At 40.3% G+C, this 18,182-nt stretch overlaps 1 protein-coding gene across 10 annotated transcripts in view; it reads left to right on the top strand.

Annotated features, from left to right (window-relative positions):
- The window catches only part of LOC145994416 (uncharacterized), a 574,460-nt gene that overhangs the window by 326,534 nt on the left and 229,744 nt on the right, over positions 1-18,182 (top strand). The window lies entirely within an intron of this gene.

The following is an 18,182-nucleotide window of genomic DNA, read 5'->3' as shown; positions in this document are numbered from 1 at the left end:
TGTCCGCTGAAACAACGAAGCTTCTGAGCACTGTGCTACTTAAGCTTCTTGCTTTGGAGAGGCGGGGGGTGCCCACTCAGTGGCGTACTTGTAATTTCATTTCGGGAGGTACTTTTTTTAGTATGCAAATTTGTATATATTGCCAGTCAGTAAACTAAACAATTGCCGTGCCTCAGAACATTGGTTCTAACCTAGATCATTAAATCTTATGTTCAAATTTACACATTATTTAGAAACAAACTGTATATTCTAAGAAACCTAAACTCAAACATAAAAAGAGTTATCGAAACATTGTTTACCGTGTTATTTATGCTATTTTTTGTTATAACAAAGGAAGTAATATTAATTCTAAATGTTGTAAGGATGTTCTTTATTTGTATCTTCTGAGCAATGCGTAATTTGAGAAACCATGTAGTTTGAAGTTTAGAAAATAGAGTGAAATGGATTAAACAATGACTAAAATGGGCTCAAAAAGCGCCAAAAGTGGTCATATCAAGTACTGAAAGTTCTTGTAGTGTGTATGACAATGCAGTGTGTATCACAAAACATTAAATCTCTCAAATTTCTCTACATAAAGTGAGTTTATGTGTGTTTCATTTTTTCAACTAATAAGGCCAATAATATGGCCAATACTGTGTATGCTTTCTTTTAATGAGATGAAACAGGGCTAAAATAATTTTCTTTTGACAGAGATTTTTTTTAAGGTGGGAAATCCCCGGTACTGCGTCTGGGAAATCCTATTGGCTGTTCCAATTGTGTCTGTGCAGGAATCATGCGCATAGGAATGCACTGCATGTGACAAAGCCATGCAATTCAATGTATCTGATTGTCGTAGAACCTTATTTTATTGGCTGCACAGCTACCACCAATATATTAACGGTCAAAATAACCCCAGAACTAACGTATGCGAAAGAAACTATTTCTTAGATGTCGTAGTGGGAATAATGGAGCGGGAAGTGACAAAAGAGAAGTAATGAATAGGAGGGCTGTTCGATAAGGAATTATTAATAATATTATTATTATTTTGACAACATATCTTTACTCATCCTCATAATTTTTATGGTCATTATCAAAGTAGTCCACAGTGGACGCGATGCACTTGTCCCAGAGTTTTTGCCGGTCTTCAAAGACGTGTTGGGACCCGTTTTTTTGATAGGTCCTACAGAATCGCCTCCGCAGCCTTCACTACTGCTTCTGATGATGAAACATGCCTCCCGCGAAGACGTTTCTTCAAATTGACTAGATCTGGACTATAGGGAGGATGCGGAACACACTTCACATCGTATGATATCACGAGATATTCAGAAACAATATTTACGATGTGCGGTCGTCCTGTTGGGGTATGACCAGTCTTGGAACCCACCTGGTACATAACACGTCTCATAGGTAATGTTTATGTTGCCAACCTGTGGGTGGCACACAATTAAATTTTCAGTTTTTGTGATAATACTCTTAACGTTATTCGACGTTCTTTTCTCACAGACAGTAATGGCGTAGATGTTTTCTTCCGTTAGAATACTGACTGGAGGTCCAGGTCAATCTCACTTTGAAATCGGTTGTGTCACCTCCTTAAACATTTTAAACCACCTGAGCTGTCCATGTGTGTTTTGTGAATGTCCGGTCATCCATTTAATCATATCATCACTCATCCTCATCTTCAAGATTAACCAGAAGTGGCAGAGAAGCGAAGTAAAATAAATCAACCAATGTTCATTCTTAATGGGTACTTTGGTGCGAAGGTAGTCAGAGCGTGGTGCTGACTACAGGACCTCTAATATCGTTGGTACAAACATAACTGAGAATAGATGTATCTGTAGGCTAATATACATCTTAAATCTAGCAACACACGTCTCAGCGCGTACCCACACATCCTCAATGTAGGCATCCCCCTTTATAAACATCAGGAGCTTCCTAATAATAAACCCAGCTCGTCGGACTCATGAAGGGGGCAAGTAATGAACCAGCTCACGGAGAGAGAGAGAGAGAGAGGGCCCTCGCGCTGGGCAACGGAAGCTAAGGAGTTCTCAGCCTCCCTTCCTCCACCAGGTTGGGGCGGGGAGGCCTCCTTCATGATGGAGCTTTGAGAGTTAAGGGGTGGGGGTCGTTCGGCCATCTCTAAGGCTATCGATCACCACTTCGCTGAGAGGCTTTGCCCGGCCTTCGGCCAGATGAATGGCACAGTGCACACTGGGAGGGCAGCGATCCACGCAACACAGGCAGCAACTATGGACAGGTGACACTTGGTGACAGTCAATCGTGCTACGTCATCGGACGGCGCCTGCGCATCCTTTTTTTCTGCTCCCACCACTTCATCCATTGGACCAATCTGTCGGAGGTAGTAAGGAGGAGGATTTGAGAAGAGATTTACCACTTCTAAGGTAAAGACGTGAAGAACGGCGGTGTCTTGTACTTGTACCTCCTTAAACGCTTTTCTTTATGTCGCAGATCTGTGCTTGTAAAAATCCCTCAGGTTTTTCAAGAGCCTTGCTGGCATTGCTCCAAGAATATTGAGGGAAATTTTCATGTTAATGCTTCCCTTTTCTCTCTAAAATCATTGGATGATACAGGAAGTTAGTATTAGTTGTCTCATTTTAACAGTTAGTCCTATATTTTACCGTGCATTTGTAGTTTTTAGAAATTATTTGTGAATAACCCAAAAACCCGCCACTGTGAATAATTGCAATAAAAATTTGCTTGATCGTGAAGCAGATGACACTATACTGTTACAAACATAGATGAAAAAATCTTCCGAAACGTTATTAATGCATTCTCCTTTGTAGCTGATCAGAGGTGACTGGTGCATGTTGACTTTTTTCTGTTTGAACCACAGTCTTAAGTTTCTATATACCTGGTTCTGACTCTATCCTCAGGGTAGTGTGCTTCAGTATAACTAGTTATTAGTCCCGAACACATATGTTTGGGGCAAGTGTCGATAGGATATGTGATATGATGTTAACCAAGTGCTTCGAAGGGTTGTTTTATGGCACATCAAATTATGGACTGAAAAACTTGAAAGGCAGATCTCCGTGGCGGAGTGGTTATCACAGCGTGCTTCCCGACCTGGGCATTGGTGTTCTTTGTCAGTGTATCTTCATCAATTTCATCACTCATCCTCATCTTCGCGATTAGCCAAAAGTGGCAGAAAAGCAAACTAAAATAAATCCAATCAATCAATCGATAACTGTTGGGAAGGAATTTCGTGTTAATATTTTAATCGACAATATACCATGAAGTTTCCAATTGTTAAAACAGGCCTCTGCAGTATGAAACCCGAAATTCTAGGTTGGAATCCACGTTAAGGCAACCAAATTCCTTTCTATTTATTTCTTAATCTATTGCACAAGTTCATTATTATACCGTGTCTGAATACACAACCTCGCAATTATGTTGTTGTTCATCGTTTTCCTGTGTCGTTCAAGTTGTCCGAATCAAAGGTTCCCGAATAGTACAGTAGCCACTTTTCCCGCCAGGTGTCAGCTGGGACAGCACTCTGGGGCTCAGGTACAGACTATGGGAGCAGAAGGCAAATGCCAATGAAACTTCAAAATATTTTATGCTTATTTATTACCTATTTAAAGTATGACCTAATTTCTTCTTTCAGCTTTTCTAAATACAGTATTATCGATAAAATGTCCAAGTATCACTAACAAGTACTGTTCAAAGTCCAAGTCTGTCTATTATGCAGTAGCAGGGGTACAACTTCATTCATTTACGGAAGTTTCCGCTCTGTGCGGACCGTGAGGGAACAAGCGTAGACGGTTGTTTCTCTACCTGATTGATGTGCAGGGGCGACTTAAGGGCGGTCTTCAAGGAAGCGCCAAACTGGGGTGTCCTCTGTGAGTAGCGCCAAAACCTTAATTTTGATTATGTAGATCAGTGGTTTCCAACTTCAAAAGGTCCGAGGGCCAAAATTATATCCAGCAGTTGATTGGCGGGCCGCATTCTTTTTTTTTGGTGGGGGGATTAAAAACTACAAGAACTGTAAGTACTGAACTGAAAATGTAGTACTTACGCATGACCTAAATTTCTAAAATGAGGCAATAAAAACAATGGAATCACAAGTCAAAATTGTATAATTAGAATTTATTTCACAAAAACCCAATACTTATGGATGATTTGAAAGAAATGAAAAACACACCATACAAATAAGAATCCTTCATAGTAGGTGTTCAATGTGAAAATTGAGACCGATCTGCTTCTTGTATTAAAGTTGGAATGTCCACTTGAATTTCTGTATTTGAAAGTCTCGGAAGGTGAAGAATCTGCCAGTCGACTTCTGTAGCGGTTCTTGATGAACTTCATTGAAGAAAAAACCCTTTCACACGTGTATGTGCTGCTGAACATCGATGTCATTCTTTGCCCAAAACTACGAAGGTTTGGAAATGTTCCTTTGAACGGTATTTGAAAAACTCTGGCCCCTTTTCTTGGCTAGTTTGGAGGAACACATCGCCTTGCAAATCACACAATTCAAGTTGGAGAGAAGCTTCTTGTTCTTCGATGTTAACGCCAAGAGGATTGCTGAATAGCTGGATGCTGCTTTTAAGTTCTTCAAAATCTTTAAATCTGGAGTCAAACTCATCCATTATTGCTTTAATATTTGCACTGAATTCAGAAAAGTCCAGTGCTTCTTCATTTTCTGCTAGCCGCCGACAGCTTGGAAAAATGGACCAGGTTTTTCCTCTCCAAAGTAACGTTGAAAATCTTCAGTTTATTACGAAATCCATTTATGTTTCCCATTTAATCTGACACCAGCTGGTTTCTTATCTGCAGTTTCAAGTTCAGTTCGTTCATATGACCTGTGATATCTGTTAGAAACGCCAGTTGTTTCAGGAAGTCCAAACTGGTTTCGCGGGCCGCAAAAAAAGGCATCGCGGGCCGCCAGTTAGAAACCCCTGATGTAGATGTTTGTTCTTCAAGAAGTTATTGCAAACCAGATATTTCATATTTGAAACAATAACACGAGATGGAGAGAAATGAGTTTCGGAAAATAAACATAGATGGCAGCACAAAGTAAAGAAGTACAAATAAATTATTGGAAAAGAAGTATTAATTTAGTGAAAGTGGAAACACGACAGAAAGATTTAGACAAGAAAAAGCAATGTGTAAAAGGTAGTTACAAGTGGTTTTCATCATTCAACAAGTTAAAGCCTACAGTCAATTGCTAGGCACGCATGAAGAAGTACTCACACAGAAGCACAGGTCAGTATAGTTTTGTCTAACGTATTGTAGCCTCTGCGATTAGAGCACCAAAGTAACAGCAAAGTCTCGTCATTGAGTCCGACACAATAGCAATCTCGGCACTTGGTAACAAGGGGGGAACGTGTAGACCGACCAGTAAGGTGGATTTCTGGAGGTAACCAAAGTGGAGGCAGGAGAAAAGAGAATTTGAGCAATAAGCTACACCGAGCCGACCGTTACAATATCACACCCTGAAGGACTTCCAATTCCACGACTCTCTTTCACACGGAAATTTCCAACAAACGGGGGGCTACAACGAATCCGTATCAAAGAAGCAGAAAGCACGAAGGAGGGTGGATGAAAAAAAGGGGGCGAGCCGCCAGACCAAAGGAAAATTCAACAAAGCCAAACGGAAGAAATACTTCCAGGTTCAACACGATACCATACATGTTCACATTCTATTCAAGGGCTATTTGAGTTTTCCGGAAAAGCCCTCCAGACCCTTTTCTTTCTTCAGGCACTGCCTTGGACATGAGTGCTGAGGTGCTTCTGAGATTTCCAAAGCAAAAATGGCGTCTCCGTCCCTGCCTGATTTGTTAAGGAAAAAAAAACAAAGGTGGCGCCTGCTCCTCAACAATGAGCAATTAGTAAGGTGTTAATGACGCCGTTGAAAACTCACCAAGTCATTCTACTCAAGCTTTTTTTTTGGAATCTTCAACAATGGAAGACGTAACAATGATTTTAACAGAAATGCATTATTGTGCACTTGTTTGTCGACGAGTTATGCTGGAATTGTTCGGCCAGCCTGTCCCAGTAAGAACCACAGCGTCTTTATGATTCCAGGCTCTTTTGTAGCAATGGACTTGCGTTACGTGTGCGCCAAAAGCTTTGGAAAACAATTAGAGTTCCCTCAAGTATGACTTCATGTTTAGAGCTTCATGTGCGATATTCAAACTGGAACAGATGAAAGCAAACGGTGACACGTTTTCAGACATGTGGTTATTACGTATTACGAGTTTTGTTACGATTGAAGGTTTATTTGGAAAAGGGCGTAACTGAAACATAGTTTGGAAGTACAACGAAAACTGTCTTCACTCTGCATCTTTTGCTGGAATATGATAATATCCATGTATATTGTAGACAGATGTACATAGGAAGAGCATCAGATGTGCTGGATTACCGACTGGGTATTTGCCAGCCTACAAATAGAACTCATATTGAGTGAGTTCCATTAGTAAAAACTTCCAGAGTTCCATACTGTTAAATGTACATCAATTATAACAGAAACACACAATGAACGATAAATTAAACACAACGCAGATAAAGCATCTGTAGAAAAATCTATCGGAAGAGATATTTGATTAAATGCCGTTTGCATTGCAATCACTCCTGTGCCTGATAAAATTAAAGTTATCTCGAAATGCATGTCGTTTCTATATTACTGGTTGGTATATTGCTTCCATGTGTGTTCACTGCATTTCCAGTATCGATTATGTATTATAATGTTCTGTCCCAACGATTTGTTATCTATGTTGGGAGACGATTACACTGTTTTAGCCAATGTTTTGCTTTCTGAGAAGAGCTGGTCTCTTCCATTGTTTCTGAGGTAGTTTTTAAACTATCCTTTCCTTTTTTAATGTGTTGTGTTTGTCCTATGCATTTCTTTTACAACCTGCATCTTTAACATTTCCCGAGGAGATTTTTACACCCTTTTTTAAATTTTGATGTAAGGGCTTTAGATAAGTGGATCTTCCCCGCATACACTTGAAGTTAAAATTATTGGCAGTCTCTTACCCAACTTCGAAAACTTGTTTTATTATAAATCAAATAGAATACCACCACCAAGGTGAATTATTATTTCAGCTCTTACATATGTAAGTCCGATAGTATACTATTGGTCTTCTGCAGAACATTAAAATAAAGCCATACATATATGTAAAGTCGAATGGCATTTATCCAGAAAAAGAGCATATTACTGAATAAACAATAATCGAAAGTGTGTGGTAAACATTCCACTATCATTGTGTTGCTAGTTTAATAAACATATATGCAACCAACAAACTTCATAATGTATTTATTATGCTTGTTATTGCATGGAACATGAAGCTAATATACACATTAATATTGCTGCCAGAGAACTATTGTATGGATGAACTGTCGCCGCATTAGATATACTAACTAACTAACTCCCTAGTCTTCTTAGACCCGAAGGTTTAAGGCTGCAGCAACATAATTTTTCCATCTGTCCCTATCAATCCAATCTTTTTCTATTCTTGCCGATTTACTTTAGGTACATCTCAACATTATCCCTCCATCTTCATCTTGGCCCTCCAACACGTCTCTTACCATCAGTTTTCCCAACAAGAATCCTGCAAACTCTTCTTTCCTCTCCCATTCGTGCCACATGGCCTGCCCACCTAAACCCTCTTCATTTAATTACTCTAATAATATCTGGTCATGAATACAAAATTATGCAGTTCTAAGTCATGTAACCTTCTCCACTCACGTCACCGCATCCCTTTTAGGTCCAAATACCAAGACTGATCCAAAGGATTAGATAAAGAGAATGAAAAGTATTCTTTATTTTTTCATATTCTTTTGGTCTCTCGGCCATCTTGTGTACTGCATCCGGAACTTAACGGCAAGCGTCTAATTTCTCCTTTCTCCAGTATATATACCCTTTCATATTTCTAGGGTTCTTTCTTTTCGTAACGGGGCCATCATGTCGTTGAGGAGGGGGAAGGGGGGGGGGGGCTGGCAGTTGGCCCCCAGTGGACGATGCCGAATGGCGGACTCATTTCCCCGTTGTGACCAATCAGGTAGATCGTAACCATCCGCCTTCCTTAATCTGGGTCCTCTTTTGAGAAAATCTACTCCTTCCCTCCTCTCCCCATCCTTCCTTCGTGTTTTCCTTTTTAATCTTTATTCCGCATCTTGTTCCTCCGTACTGCCCAGTCCCGAAGAGGAGAGATTGGGGTGTTTTGGAGCTTTCTGGAGATAAATGAAAAGTTTTATCTCGCATAACGCCTTTTTATTTAGCCAGATTTAGTGAGCGGAACGATTTGCTCTGGGAAAATCTAATGCCTCGGAGATCATGAGTAGCAAGCACTTATCAAGAGCAGTTAAAGTCACTTTTACTGCTCCCTGATAGGTTGTAAAAGGGTTACGAGTGATAATTCAAAGGAGACCTTGGAGAAGGAGAATCCTCCCAGCTTGTGATAACGCATCCTCCCTCCTCCTCAGACACACACAGAGAGAAGAAGAGGAACCGAGACGAGCTGTCTGTCCTTCTCTTCTTTTCGTCTTGTTTCGGCTAAGCCCTCGCAGAAGAAAAGGGGGTAAGAGGACTCAAAAATGAAGAATAGAGCGCCACCTAGTCGGATGATCTTTTGTGGGTTCTCCGATCATTCGCCATGACAACATCGACATGATACACTCCCCTATCGATGACTTCCGGAGTATCTCTTCTCATCTTGAAGGAAGGGGGAGGTGGAAAGAGCCAGAAAGGGGAAAAAAAGCATCAAGGGAGAGAAGGCACAATCTCTTAATCAACAAACAACGTTCTCCTTTTCCAGGGCCTTGAGAAAGGAAAAAAAGAATGAATGCGTCCAAAGCCTGGATTACCCTGCATAGTGGTAATGCTTCAGCACTAAACCTCCCCGTATTTCGGTTTGCTATATATGTGAGATTAAAGTGTATTAGAATTGCAAGGGTCATGAGTAATGCCCTATGGATTGCAGCAACTGAAAGTAATTTTAACTGCTGCTTGGTATTTGCTGTGCTTCGTTTCTTTCAGTTGTACGTTTCTTTGATCTAGATCCTTACAAACGCCATTCTTTCTTTCTTTCTCTCTCTCTCTCTCTCTCTCTCTCTCTTTCTTTGTGTATTCATTCTCTTAGTCTTTGTCTGTGTGTCTCGATGTAGGTGTGTCTATTTTCCATCTCTCATTGTTTTTAAACTTGAGTATCTATGTCATATCACCCACTCACTAACTCTCTTTCTTCTATTTTGCGTTCTTCATGACACTGAAACCAGAGCTTCATATTTCGTTTAATTCAACTTCAATGAACTCGGGCGTTTCTTAAACGTTAACCTCTCATTCTTTCTTTCACGCACTTTGTGCCTATCATTAATCCCTGGTTCTCTATCTATATGTCTTTGTCGCGTGTCATGCCTGTCTGTGCTAGGCTGTTTCTTTCTGTGTGTATCTGTGTATGTATGCCTGTTTCCATCTTTGTCGTAAAATCTCTTACCCTTCTCTCTCTCTCTCTCTCTCTCTCTGTCTGTCCCTCTCTCTCTCTCTCTCTCTCTCTCTCTCTCTCTACGTCCCTCTCACTATCTGTTGGTCTGTATCTCCATCTTTCTCTTTGCACGTCCCTCTCACTGTCGTCTTCTTTCTCTCTGTACGTCCCTCTCACTATCTCTCTCTCTCTCTTTATATCTACACGTTCCTCTCACTGTCTCCTTCTTTCTCTCTGAACGTCCCTCTCACTATCTCTCCCTCACTATCTATCTCTCTTTCTATCTGCCCTTTCCTCTCACTGTCTCCTTCTTTCTCCCTGTACGTTACTCTCACTATCTTTCTCTCTCCCTCTTTCTCTATACACATTCCTCTCACCGTCTCCTATTTCTCTCTGTACGTTCCTCTCACTATATCTCTCTTTCTCTCTCTCTTTCTAACTGCACGTCACTCTCACTGTCTCCTTCTTTCTCTCTGCACGTCCCTCTCACTGTATCCTTCTTTCTCTCTGTAAGTCCTTCTCAGTATATCTCTCTCTATCCTTCTCATTGTCTGGTCGTCTCTGTCTCTTTTCCTCCCTCTCTGTACGCCCCCCCATCTCACTCTGCGTGTGTTCGTGCGTTTATACATCCGTCTCTCTCTCTCTTTCTCTGTACGGTTGGATATGTGTGCCTCCAGTTTCCCCCTCTCTTGAAACTTCTGTTCCTCTCCCTGTCTGTCTGATCGTCACCCTCTTTTATTGTAGCTTCGTATGTGTCTCTCTTGGGCGTCCTCACTTTCTGATTCTAACATTTCTAAGAATAGTCCTGACATTGTTGCATTCGATCCACAATATGCCTAACACTCGTCGAGCACACTGTAAATTCGAATTAAAGGAGCCGGGCATCTTTGAGACAAGAAACACGAGTACCTTCGTTCTGAACCTACAACGTCCGCCAGCACTCTTCCATTGGCTAATAAGGACTCGAAGCCCAGCATACCAAGACCAGAGAACGAAGCCCCTGTCACTTTATATAATGGGGGACCGCATGCAGTTCTCTTTTGCTGAAAGAGCTGCCCACACACATACACACACACAACTTTGTCTTCCCTCGTTCTCACTCTCTGCTTCGTTGCTTTCTCCCTCTATTTTTCCCTCTTTCCATCTCCCTCCTGCCCACTTGTCACCCATTACGCATATACTTGCGGTGCAGCACTGTACGTTGGACAATTAGTCCGTAATGGAGTTTGAAATTTGCCGGACAGTCCGTGGCTCGTGACATGTATACTATGGTCCCCCTTCCTCTCTCTCTCTCTCTCTCTCTCTCTCTCTCTCTCTTGGAGGAGAAACTTTCTGAGGACAGAAGTATCATCCGGTCCCCCCTTTTCCTCTTTCGCCCTCCCGTTTCGCTTCCTCGTATGCCAATCTCTTCCTCAGCCAAGCAGGAAATGACGTAGAGAGATACTTTTCCCCGGTTCGTCCTCGTGTACGTGCCCAGCGGACGTTTTCGACTCTAGCAAAAGGTCCAGATTAAATTTTGTTAAATTGCCTGTGTAGTGCGGCCCCCTGTTTCGGAGCTGTGACGTTTACATTATGTGGTGCTCTACCGGTTTGAGACAATTATTCGTGCCACAAAAACTTTCCGTCTTTAAGAATATAACAGTAAAGTTACTGTTTATGATCTCAATGCTGTGGAAGCTGTAATGTTTTCACAGGTTAATTGCTCTAAAAATAAAATCGGCCAAGATTTTATGCCTTACATTCTCAAAATTTTGGAGAGAAATGTTGGAGATAAAAATTTTGGAAAACCTCCAGCGGTTAGTTCCTCTTATGCATTGCTGTTCGATCTTATTCTCTGTACTATCTCCAGAGTTTGATGATTATTATTTGTGAGAGATTTACCTTTCAATATGCTTCCAAAGATCAGTTGTCACTTGTCATAAAAGAAATCCTGGAAACCATGTTTCATCTCTGTGTGATCTTATGATTAGTTTGTAGAAGACAGCTCCTGAAAATTTGAATTTTGGAATACTTTCAGTGTATCTCCAAAAATTTTTCAAAAAGCACACACATGTGTGTGTGTGTGTGTGTGAGTGTGTGTTGGCGGGCGTAGTGCCTTAAATAAAGATAATACCAATGTGCAGAGGTTATGTCAATGATTGGACTCGATAGCTACTGTATGAATTTCACATTGATGGCAATTTTAAGTGTAATGCAAAATCGGCACACTTTCCTCAATGCTTTATCAGTGCACCAAATCCTGCATCATAGATATCTTTGGAGAGATATATTGTAAGGATAGGTCTTTTCTATATATTTTGTATTCCTAATTGAGTTCTGTGTTTACGCTTTCTGAGAATATATGCATTGTACTCTAGGCCAAACAAACAGAACGTCCTATAGCAATTGATCTGCAGTTAAGCATTACTCATATTTTACCTCAAAGTTATTTCTCAAAGATATTTCAAGTCCTTTATTTAAAAAAATCTAATTACAGTAACCGTAATACAGTTACTTGTGACTCCTTTTGTACCAAAAAGGCATAGCTGAACAAATGTTCTTGAGTTCTTCATTTCTTAAGCAAAGTTGCCATTTTGAAACATAGATCAACATGCACAAAAGATATACAGCACCTTATTCTGTTCTAAACTATGAGTTCGCTGGATAGTACTCACATCTAATAACAGGTTTTCGAACTATTAACTACAATTTTTAGCTGTCCTATAATTGATTGTGGTCTATATACTTGTATGGAACATACCATTCAGCCGCCCCCGTGGCGGAGTGGTTAGCACATCGAGCTACGACGTCAAGGGTCCCGGGTTCGAATCCAGGCTTGGACACGGATATATGAGAGTGTCCATTCATCAATTTCATCATATCATCAGTCATCCCCATCTTCGCAAATTAGCCAAAAGTGGCACAAAAACCGAAGTAAAATAAATCAAAACAATCAAACATGCCTTTCACATATGTTCAAGTTATCGATGAAACTTCTACAATTCTCGCAAGGTGGCAGCACAGCAAATTCCCAATGTTGCCAGATACAGGCGTCCTTGTATTAAATATTTACTCCTATGCGAATAGTTTGTTGCACTCTCCGGAATGTGATCCCGTGTTTTCTTGCCCCGCACATATTTCGTAAAGAAGCAACATTAGCCAGTTCCCTTAACTCTCGTGCGCTTCTTCTAAGAACGAGTTGACGTATCGCACAAGTAATTTTCATATCAAGACCGCAGGCGTCACTTGATCCTGGTGACGTCATTTCCTCCTCATGGGAGAGATTTAATTAAGCCCAGGTACAAAACGAAAAGAAGAGAGGAAAGGAAGGGGAGAGAGAGAGAAAGAAAAGAGAATCAAGACGAGAGAGAGAGAGGTGAGTCGCTCCGCTAAGGAAAAATGAAAGTCAAAGAGGGAAAGGAGAACGGTCTGTGAAAAAAAAGGAAGACACATCCCTTTGTAGCTACCAGCGACATCTTTAGGTTGCAAAGGGGAACATGCCTTAGCCTGCAACAGCAGAGGGGACAAAAAAAGATGTAATTAAAAAGAATCATGGCAGATCTTGTTCATTATTATCATACGTTGTCTTCTTCCGCGGCTTACATGCATGTAGATCCTACAGTGATGTAGTTTCCTTCATATTTTAGTTACTTTTCGTCGCTTTTCTGCCTCTTTGACTCAGTCGCCGCGATGAGGATTAATGGCGAATTGGTGAAATGGGCGATGAGCAAGAATAATGCTATGGACCACTACCGAACGCAGGATTGTAAAAGTGAATGTCACATAGCTGCTTTCTATGTAAGGGCGGGCTAAACTATAAAATATTTGCAAATAAAGTTTTTAACGTTGTTTTAAAAGTTGTTGAGAGACATAGGTGATATTCTGAGGTCATTTTAATTGAAGTGTGCGTTTATCACTTTGGTTTTCTCACGAGTTCTTTACTTCTTTCATTTGAAAATCATGATTTTCTAAAAATTTCTAGAGGGACTGTAGCCTCATCACCTCCCCCTGCGTACACCAGTGCTATGGACGTTACTGATTAGTAATATGTGTGCTGATATTAAACTGCCGAGTATCCAGGAATTAGAGAATATGAAGCTAACTTCTGTGAGTTGATATTTTAAGAAAAATGCAGTAAATCTAGTTTTGATAAATTCATTTCATCACTATATCCCAAACTGTTATTTCTTTGTTTGTATGGGAACGTCAATGTTGCCAAACGCAAAAGCGTTATGCAACGTATTGCAGTTAAAAAACTTTACAATAATGCACATTAATAAAACATGGCCATTTGAAGTTTAAAACATATATGAATGAGATATTTTAAGTTTACATAAGAAACATTGATTTGTGCTGCCATAGAGAACAGTCACAATATATGCCTCACCAATTTGAAATCAAGGTTTTTATTTCGTCACCCGGTGAGGGCAAGTGTAAATCCTAATTTAAACCGTAGGTTCAGGCCCTATTAACCTATATTTATGATGTACTAAATACGCCTTACTAAGCATACAAAAGCAGAGCAACTGACAGGTACATCATGCTAAGCCCTGTGCCACGGAAGACGATGTATAAATGCGCGTAGCGTATGCTTCCCTGTGATTTGCGCCACGCCATAAAGGCGTATAGGAGGTATGGAGTTAGGGCTCCACACTTTCTTGATCACGGCCGACGGTGGGTGTGATGCGATCTGCACCACGCCACTGGCCGCCTTTACCCCCCCCAGAGTTTCCTCCAGGTTACGACTCCGGTTGGGGACCGCAGCCGCTTGAACACGTGGAAAAAAATCCAGATTCTCCCCGCCAGTGATCGAATTCGGGTCTCTCGTATGGTAGTCAGACGCCCTAACGACTGAGCTACCGTGGCACATAAATACACGCAACTACATGAAAATTACACATGGTGAAGTGATTAGTACAGCTCGTTACGACGCCAGGGATCCTTGTTTCGAATCCTTGCCTCTGCATTGGCGTTCTATCTGAGTTTTCTTTCGTCATATCATCACTCATCCTCATCGCCGCAATTAACCAAAGATCGGAGAAAAGGATCGCTAAATAATAATTATAAAATCTTCAAAAGTGGTTTACACGTATACAATAAATGTGTATAGAAATTGAATGGGTGACCAACCGCGTTAATGGTCGACTTTCATCTCGCCACTGACGTTCACGTAAATTAATCCTGAAAAAGACTGAATTATACTTGAATGTATTCCGTCAAAGATCTAGAGTAGCGACACTCGATTCTAAATGTTCAGAATTTAGAATATCGGCATGATTATTCAGAGCCGTTGCTAAAACATCCACATAAGAGTAAATAAACACATTTCTAAGATAAAATCGTTCTAAAATGTTCTAAAAATAAGCTGAAAAGACTAGCGACCCCGCAAAGGAGCGAGCACTGAAGCCTCCAAGCAATACACATTTCAGCAAATTTCCCGATCGCCCCATCGAGAGATCGGCAAAATTCGGCAAGGATCGTCGCAACTCGTGTGTGAGCACCCAGTTATTTACATTCACCTCGCAGGACCCAACGCTAGTGGCAGTAGATGGGGTAATTAAAACCGAGGAGGAAGGAGGGTGGAAGAAGAAGAAGAAGAGAGCAAAAGAAACGTAGGAAGGAAGGGGAAAAAAGAGGAAATCGAAGAGAGGCAAGGAAAGAATATGAAACTCAATCCCTCGGCAGTGGCCAATCAAGACTTCGTATGCTGTGAGAAGATGAGCAAGATTTTGGAGACGTCTTGCTGCACCAAATCATTGGAGATGGCCGCAGCCGTAAGCCTTGGGCTTCGGCCTCTCTAGTCGCTGGATGCCTTCGTCACTGTTGCCAACCCGTGGTTTGGAAATGAACCCAAAACCTTGATGTTGAAATGACCACTCTTCAAGGTTAGCTGTGATGATGAGTTAAAAATCTAAGATCCCCAAATATGAATAAGAAAAGCATTCTGAACAAGAATCGAAATTAAGAAATCAGGATTCTTATGATGAAAAGCACAAATTTCCAATGTCCATTCCTCTTGATGACAAGTCCTTACCTAGCACATGGTTCCCCCCACTACACTGTTAAACTTTGGCTGGAGAAATAACGGTCCAATACCGCCAATTTCCGCTGCCATCCAACTGCCGTAAAAATGACCCATGACCGTTTTTAAAGTATTTACGGTTATTACATAGTTATCCTACTAAATATTATTTTAACGATTGAATTTTTAAAATTATATTTATGTTGCATAAAACTGTAACTTATAATCATTTTTTATCTTTATTTCTCATTCAAATATTCAAATTTAATAAACAATATTGTGACCCGTTTTTGTAAATTAAAAAGTAGACTGTTAAATTTTAACGGTAGAATATTGTAAATTTTGTGTGTGTGTGTGTGTGTACATGTATGTATAAGCGTAGAGATGGTACAAAGATAGAATTGACAACTGAAAAATGAGAAGTAGTTATGTTTTGTTTATCTTGTACATACACGCACACACACTCACACACGGAGTGAGAGAGAAGTGAAAGAGAGAAAGAGATTTTAATTACAGTATCCTACGAAAATGTAACATAATTGAAATAACCGAGAGGTCAAAGTTTGATACATTTGTACTAGTTGGATGCACTGATCCATAAAGTCAACATGAAAAACTAAAACTTGTGTGTCGTTTCATAAGACATTACTTCTCTACGAAGTACGAATAAAGTTTTAAAGTTTACGGGACATTAAAGTATATACATTCATACAGGCGCACACACACACACAAACATGTCTGTACTAGCGTACGAAGGATTTTTTTCCCAAGGGGGCTGGTAATGTAAAGGTAGATATTCCATAGCTGCGCTCTAAGGGGTGGCCTTATGCCCTGTAAAATATTTCGTAATTACCATTTTTAATCTTTATTGAAATTTTGTTGAAAGACAAAAGAAGGGTCATTTTAACGCGGATTTCCATTTACCACTTTTGTTTTTCCGGAATCCTTTACTGCTTTCAATTGAAAATGTTGATTTCCTCAAAATTTCTGGTGGAGCTGTAGTCCCATCAACCCCGCCACCCACCCTCTGCGTACGCCTGTATGTGTAACATTGTGTTAAAAAGTAGCGGTTAACAGTGCGATTAAAAACAAGAAAACATGAGATGAACAAATTATTTCTAGTTTGCTTAATTTAAGATACTAATCAAGCATTGGCTGAATTTACACACTGCTTACGTAATTGCAAGGTACCTGGTTGAGGACAATACTACCGTTTACACACACATCAATATACAGGGTTATTCTAAAAGAAAGAGCAGATTTCAAATGTTTATTTATCACGAACTATAAAAGATAGAAACACGTGCCAAACATTAATGGATAGAGGATGGTTCAAAGTTTTATTGTTGAAAGTTATAATGTTTGCACTCAACATGAGCACCATGTGTTGCCGGACAAACATAAAAACAGTACTCCATTTCCTGCCACACGTTCCTAACTAAATTAACTGTAAAGAAAAACGCCGTTGCAGGTATTGAATGGAACTAATAGGCAGGATTATAAAACTTTGATCCTTCCTCTAGCCATTGATGTATGGCACGTGTTTCTATCTTTTATAGTTCGTGAGAAATAAACATTTGAAATCTGCTCTTTCCTTTTGAATAACCCTGTATATTACCTAGGTAATATTTAATCTAATTGGGTCAACCTGGCTTTAACATTCAGTTGACATGAAGTCTAAACCAGGGGAACTAAAAACTTGTTACTTTTACTCGAAGGCTATCAAAGATGTCCTGCGGTGATCAATATGTAATATATAATATAAGAGCCACTAAAGCAGTAAATATCGGTCCATCTCTCAGTCTATAGACTACCTCAATTGGAAAAAAGAATTGGGAATATAGCTCCTTGTTAAGGTAGGCATCAATGACGGACAATTCAATACAACGGTGGATTTAAGAAAAGCATTTATTACGAGGTAATACGTAAGTATGGCAATTCACCTCGTTTCCACACCATTAAAGGCCTCCCCATTGGCGTAGTGGTAATTCTGTCGCTTTGTAAGCAAAGGCCCACTGGTTTGATCCCCAATGGAAGCAAATTGGGGCATTGTGTTTTGCGTAACCTGCTAAGAAAGCCAGAGATCCCAGGTTCGAATTCTGGGTGAGGCATGAATGTATCAACCTCTTTGTCCCATCAACTTCATGAGTTCATCATCGTTGCAATTAACGTAAGAAGTTGAAAATCGATGTACAATGAAGAAAATAGAAATATTTCTATCCATTTTTGCTTGCTTACAAACTGCGATTATCCTAAGAAGTAGAAAAGAGGGGAAATAGAAATATTTGTATCCACTGTTGTTTCTTTGTATACTGCGATTAGCAGTAAAATAACGTAATATAAAGGAAACATAAATATTTCTATACATTGTTGCTTAAATTCAAATTTTACTACCACCACTACTAATACTAATAATAGTAATCAGCACCGTATGTGCCAGTGTATTTTTCAAACGACCTCTTTGATAATTTTGTAAACTTTCGGACTACTTGAGCCTTTCCCTGGACACGCCGTTGCATACACCTTGCAAATTGGAATGGTTATCTAGATCCTTCTTTGGCAGTGGATTTGATACACACCGTGAAGAATTCTCCAGACATCCAGCAGAAAAAGTCCACCGGCAAATTCTCCCTAAATTAGTGAGAAGGTTATGAAATTGGCAACTCCTGCCTTTTCTCCCACATCGTCCCCCCCTTTCCGTTCAACAGACAGCCTCCTTCTGCCACCCCTGCCACCGCCTTCATTCCAACTCGTGATCAATA

Source organism: Lepisma saccharinum, chromosome 1, assembly GCF_977018435.1.
Source record: "Lepisma saccharinum chromosome 1, izLepSacc3.1, whole genome shotgun sequence".
Classification (NCBI taxonomy): Eukaryota; Metazoa; Arthropoda; class Insecta; order Zygentoma; family Lepismatidae; genus Lepisma; species Lepisma saccharinum.
The sequence above is the reverse complement of the archived record's forward strand: the minus strand, read 5'-3'. Positions and strand labels throughout refer to the sequence as shown.